The 6284-nt window shown below is 49.1% G+C and overlaps 1 pseudogene; it reads right to left on the bottom strand.

The window, feature by feature from the left end:
- Window positions 1-1308: 1308 nt before the first annotated feature.
- Window positions 1309-3978, bottom strand: LOC130198230 (E3 ubiquitin/ISG15 ligase TRIM25-like; annotated as a pseudogene).
- Between the last annotated feature and the right edge of the window lie 2306 nt (window positions 3979-6284).

Below are 6284 nucleotides of genomic sequence, written 5' to 3'. Positions count from 1 at the left end.
ATTAAATGTAGAAGTGACTCCACCCGTCTATGAGTCCTGTGTTTCGGTCCAGTGGCCTCTGGCCCCAGTGCATTCTGGGTGTTTCCCTGGGGAACCAGAGGGTTGGCGCCTCGCTTCCACAGCGACACCGTGAGTCAGGACACAGTGGACGGAAGAGCAGAAGCACTCAGCTGGGGAGCGCTCACCTCTTTCACATCCCTGGTTCAGACACTTAAAGGCACAGCACACACACACCACATGCAGGAAACAGGGTCACACTCGTGACCTCCAGAGGAGCCGACCTCCGGGTTTGAGAAGTGAAGCCGACGCACGGAAAGAACCTGAACGTTACATGAAACCTTCAGTGAAGTCTGTGAGACGTGTTGGACCACCACCTCAGTTATGGAAAAGAACGACGAGAGATTTACTGATTGATTATGATACTTTATTTTATAATGCAACACAGTACATCATGTGTACATTGATTGGGAAAACAACAACAACATTTAGTCTCACAAATGTATTAATAGAATAATTTGCATGAAGTTCTAAGAACAAAATATCTCCGATAAAGAAGCTCTGGTGCTTTCTCTCTTTAAGACCCATGCAGAGGAAGAGAAACTTAAATTAAAGAATACATCAATAACAATATTCATCAAACATTTAGAGCTCAGAGCATTTTACATTTGCCTGCAGATAAATGAGTTCAGGTAAACAAAGAGCATCATGAGCAGTGAGAGCCTCCATGACTCAACACACACAGGAAGGAGCGCCACCTACAGGAACTCAGACACCTACACAACAACAAGGAGAAGATGGACAAGTCCCGCCCACAATGTTTGATTGGCAGGTGAAGAAAAGTCTGCTCAGCGACGATGATGGAAACAAAATAAGTTTAAGACTTAAAACACAGACTTTAACCAGATGTCCCTGAACTCACTTCTGTCTATTTGAGTTTACTGAACTCAGCAGTGTCTCCAGAATAATAATAAAACCCAAGTCCAGCATAGAGAGGCTGAGTGAATGTGGTCTGGACTCTGTGGAGGAGAGTCATGGTGTCAGAGACGCTGTAGAAGGACAGAATACCTGCTCTGTGATCCAGGTACACTCCTAATCTGGAGGACCGAGGACCAGAGACGGAGTTTGGACATTGTTGTGAAGAAATGTAAAACTGTCATCGTCACAAAGTAACGCCCAAGATTTATTATTGAATCCAAACAGACATTCATCCCAGCTCCCTGTTCTGCTGATATTCTTGTATGAGACGGCTACATAAACTCCTCCTCTCCACTCCACCTCCCAGTAACAACGTCCAGTCAGACTCTCTCTACTCAGGACCTGACAACATGTAGTGAACCTGTCTGAGTGACTAGAATAAGACTGATCTTCTCTCATTAATGTTGCTTTTCTGTTCCCATCAGACAATAACAGATGTGTGTGCTGTGTATGGATCCAGAGTGATGTCACATGAATACCTTAAGAATCCAGCTCTGGTCTCGGGCTCTGCTTGTGAAGGAGACAGTAAATCGTCCACTTCAGTCACTGCCAGTGAGACGTTTGTCCACTTGTCCCCCAGAACGTCCTGTAGTTTATCTCTGACTTCTGACACAGCCGGCCACGTCCTCAAAGTGTCTCAGAGGACGGATATCGATGCCGGACGAGTGTGTAGACTCAGCGTGGTGACAGTGAGGGTAGTGGAGTAGAAACTGCTTGAGATCCTCTGTGTGTGACAGCAGCTTCAGCTCAGCCTCGTTCCTCTTCAGCTCAGTGATCTCCTGCTCCAGCTTCTCCTGAAGCTCTTGGACTCGACTCACTTCAGTTCTCTGCCGGGATCTGACCTGCTGCTTCACGTCAGAGCTTCTGTTCTCCATGAGCCGGATCAGCTCAGTGAAGATCTTCTCACTGTCCTCCACTGTTTTATCAGCAGAGGTTGAGGCCTCCACCTCCTGATGGAGCAGCTTCAGGTCTTTCTCTCGGTCCTGGATTCTCTGCTGGATGTTGAGTCGACTCCCCTCCAGCTCTCTCTGCCTCTCGGTCCTTTCTGCTGCAGCTGAGACTGTGTCGTGGCCTTTATGTTCATCCACAGAGCAGAGGTAACAGATACACTGCTGATCAGTACGGCAGAAGATCTTCATCACCTCGTCATGACGAGAGCAGATGTTCTCCTGGAGCTTGTTGGAGGGGTCCACCAGCTTGTGTTTCTTTAACGGAGGTACATCATAATGAGGCTGGAGGTGTTTCTCACAGTAAGAAGCCAGACACACCAGACAGGACTTGAAGGCCTTCAGTCTCCTCCCAGTGCAGACATCACAGGCCACATCTTCAGCTCCAGCATAGCAGTGATCAGCAGGAGCAGCTTGGAGTCCAGTCTTCTTCAGCTGCTCCACTAGAGCTGCCAACATGGTGTTCTTCAGCAGGACAGGCCTCAGTGTGAAGGTCTGCCTACACTGAGGGCAGCTGAGGAGTTTCTTCCCCTCCTCTTCCTCCCAGTGGGCTTTAATACAGTTCATGCAGTAGCTGTGTCCACAGGGAATAGCCACCGGATCCTTCAGGAGATCCAGACAGATGGAACAAGAGAAGGTTTCCCGATCCAGCTGAACTCCTTTCTGCTCCATTTCACCTCTCAGGAGCAACGACTGTCTGAGTTTCACTTCCTCAGAAGCGACTCTGCTTTGACTTCTGATGTGAACAACATGTGACGGTTCAGTGAACGGGGCGTGTCAGCTCTAGTGGGAGGGAACCAGGAAGTGTGTGGACAGAGTGCAGCCGCCTGTGTTTGAGAGCAGGAGGAAGAGGGAGGGGCTTATCAAGCTGTACTTCATTCCTGGAGGAGGAGCTGAAAGAGGGAGTGAAAAAAAATAACAATAATTAATAATCCAAAAACAAAGTTTTGCATCTGAAACATCCCAAAGGATAACAAATGTTTTTGTCAGTCCGACTGAGTAGCAGGTTAACGTTAATGAAGCAGATGATCACTTGGAGCACCACTTGATATCAGATGGAGAGCTGCCCACAGGGTGAACCACACGGATGACTGTCCACCTTGAAGTTTATTATTCATTATAAATATGTGTGTGTGATTTTGATTGATTTTTGTTGAATCCCAGTAAAACTCTTAAAAACTGAACAATATAATTTAGTGTTTTTTCCCCAAAACAATTGAGCTCTGTAGCTGAACCTGGTGACTAGTACATAAACCTGAGTTACAATAATTAAAATAGAGCCACAGGTTACACATCTGTGGTCCTAGAACCACACAAATGGACCCGTGCTGACCCTTTCAGTCACGTGGGTCGAGGTCACCCAGAGGTCAAAACCCATTACAGTTTTTCTCAATTGCTAAAACACTAAAACCCATTGGTTGAACAAAGTTCTCAGACGCCTGAACTCATTTAGCTAACTGTGCAGTCTGTTTTCAATACCGTAAACTATTTCACATGGTAAAACACAATTTGCAGATCTCACTTAGACTTTTCAGCAAAACTCTAAAACATCCTCAGTCCCAAAACACATTCTGCCCTCTAATGCACACGTCATCCAGACTGTGAACACAAGGGGCAACGATGAAATACAAAGAGAGAACACACGTCATGGATCAACACAATCACTCTAAATGGATTTAACTCGTATCAAATGATGTGACACAACCAATATAAGCCAGTGGAGAGCAAACAGGTGGTTGAAGGCGGGAAGGAGAAAGTCTGAGAATGGATAGAAGAAACAATGTGAGAGGATGAGGGCAAGTGTGTATGCAAGGTGGGCGAAGAGGAGGAAGAGGAGGAGGGCGTATGCGAGGAGGGCGACGAGGAGGAGGAGGGCGACGAGGAGGAGGAGGAAGGTGTATGCAAGGAGGGCGACGAGGAGGAAGAGGAGGAGGGCAGATGCGAGGTGGGCGACGAGGAGGAAGAGGAGGAGGGCAGATGCGAGGTGGGCGACGAGGAGGAAGAGGAGGAGGGCGTATGCGAGGTGGGCAACGAGGAGGAAGAGGAGGAGGGCGTATGCGAGGTGGGCAACGAGGAGGAGGGCGTATGCGAGGAGGGCGATGAGGAGGAAGAGGAGGGCGACGATGAGGAAGAGGAGGACACAGAGTGTCATGTGATCTCTTACTCTTATTGTCTTCCTTTAACCTCTCACTCAGTCCCTCCCCTCCTACTCACAAAGCCGGCAACCACCTTGACTACATTTTCACAAGAAGCTGCTCTACCTCTAACCTCACTGTGACTCCTCTCCATGTCTCTGACCACTTCTTCATCTCTTACTCTCTCTCGCTCTCTGGTACTGAAGACACTCTCCTCTCTTCCCTGTCTTCATCTCTTGATTATCTTTGTCCTTTTAAGACACGACCGGTTCGGAAATCCTCTCCGGCTCCGTGGTTGTCGGACTCGGTCGGCCGAGAGAGCCACCCTGCGGCGGAAAGAAAATGGCAATCGAATCAAGCGGAAGACTTGCTCTTCTATCAATCTCTCCTCTGCTCCTTCTCTTCCTCTATCTCTGCAGCCAAAAGCTCGTTCTACCTGACCAAAATTCAGTCTTCCTTCTCTAACCCCAAAAAACTTTTCTCTATCTTTTCCAACCTCCTTGATCCCCCTGTCCCCTCCTCCTTCCACCCTTTTTGCCGAGCCACTTTGTCGACTACTTTACAAACAAGATAGACGACATACGCCCTCCTTTACAAATCCATCTTCTATCACCTCACCAACACTAACTTCTTCATCCCCTCTCTTTCCTCTTTTCACCCCTTGTCTCCCAATCAAGTTCTTAGCTTGGTGACCTCCGCCCGACCGACCACCTGCCCCTTGACCCCGTCCGTCCGTCTCACATCCTCCAGGCTGTTGCTCCTGACCTTCTGACCTTCCTCACCCATCTTATTAACAGCTCCCTCTCAACTGGCTGTTTCCCAACTCTCTGAAGGAGGCGAGTCAACCCTCTCCTGAAGAAACCACCTCACCCGTCTGAAGTCAGCAACTACAGACCGGTCTCTCTTCCTCCTTCTTTTCAAAACTCTGGGCGAGCGATCTTCAACCAAGTGTCCTCCTGTCTCCACGACCTTTCTTGACCCTCACTAGTCTGGATTCAAGGCCACTCAACAGAGACTGGCCTCCTTGCTGAGCAGCTTCACTCTGCTAGAGCATCCTCTCTCCTCTGTCCTTATCCTTCACTCTGCTAGAGCAGCCTCTCTCCTCTGTCCTTATCCTTCACTCTGCTAGAGCAGCCTCTCTCCTCTGTCCTTATCCTTCACTCTGCTAGAGCAGCCTCTCCTCTGTCCTTATCCTTCACTCTGCTAGAGCAGCCTCTCTCTCCTCTGTCCTTATCCTTCACTCTGCTAGAGCAGCCTCTCTCACCTCTGTCCTTATCCTTCACTCTGCTAGAGCAGCCTCTCTCTCCTCTGTCCTTATCCTTCACTCTGCTAGAGCAGCCTCTCTCCTCTGTCTTTGTCCTTCACTCTGCTAGAGCAGCCTCTCCTCTGTCCTTATCCTTCACTCTGCTAGAGCATCCTCTCTCCTTCACTCTGCTAGAGCATCCTCTCTCCTCTGTCCTTATCCTTCACACTGCTAGAGCAGCCTCTCTCTCCTCTGTCCTTATCCTTCACTCTGCTAGAGCAGCCTCTCTCCCTCTGTCCTTATCCTTCACTCTGCTAGAGCAGCCTCTCTCTCCTCTGTCCTTATCCTTCACTCTGCTAGAGCAGCCTCTCTCTCCTCTGTCCTTATCCTTCTAGACCTTTCTGCAGCATTTGACACCGTGAACCACCAGATCCTTATCTCTTCCCTTCAGGTCCTGGTATCTCAGGCTCTGCACTCTCCCTCTTCCTACCAACGACCACACTTACGGGTACCTTGGAGGATCTGTGTCTGATCCTTGTCCTCTCACTACTGGGGTTCCTCAAGGCTCCGTCCTGGGTCCCTCCTCTTCTCTCTGTACACTAATTCTCTCGGCTCTGTCATTGGCTTCTCCTACCATAGCCATGCTGATGACACCCAACTGATCCTCTCGTTCCCCTCTCTTCATGGTTACCGTGGAGCAGCATCCGCTTCACAACATTGGTTCTTGGTACCGTGCTCTGAACGGATCGGGCCCGTCTACATCCTGGATACGGTCACACCACACCTCATCACGTTTCGCTCCGCGGCAACAGCCAATCGACTTGTGACTCCTGCACCTCGAGCTCATCACTCTACATTCAGACTGTTTGCTGTCCTGGCTCCTGATTGGTGGAACGAGCTCCCCACTGACATCAGGACAACAGGAAGTCTCTACAGCTTCTGCCAGAAACTAAAAACACATCTTTTCCGATTATATCTGGATTA

Source organism: Pseudoliparis swirei, chromosome 8 (assembly GCF_029220125.1).
Source record: "Pseudoliparis swirei isolate HS2019 ecotype Mariana Trench chromosome 8, NWPU_hadal_v1, whole genome shotgun sequence".
In the NCBI taxonomy this organism is placed as follows: Eukaryota; Metazoa; Chordata; class Actinopteri; order Perciformes; family Liparidae; genus Pseudoliparis; species Pseudoliparis swirei.
This window is presented reverse-complemented; position numbering and strand designations above follow the sequence as displayed.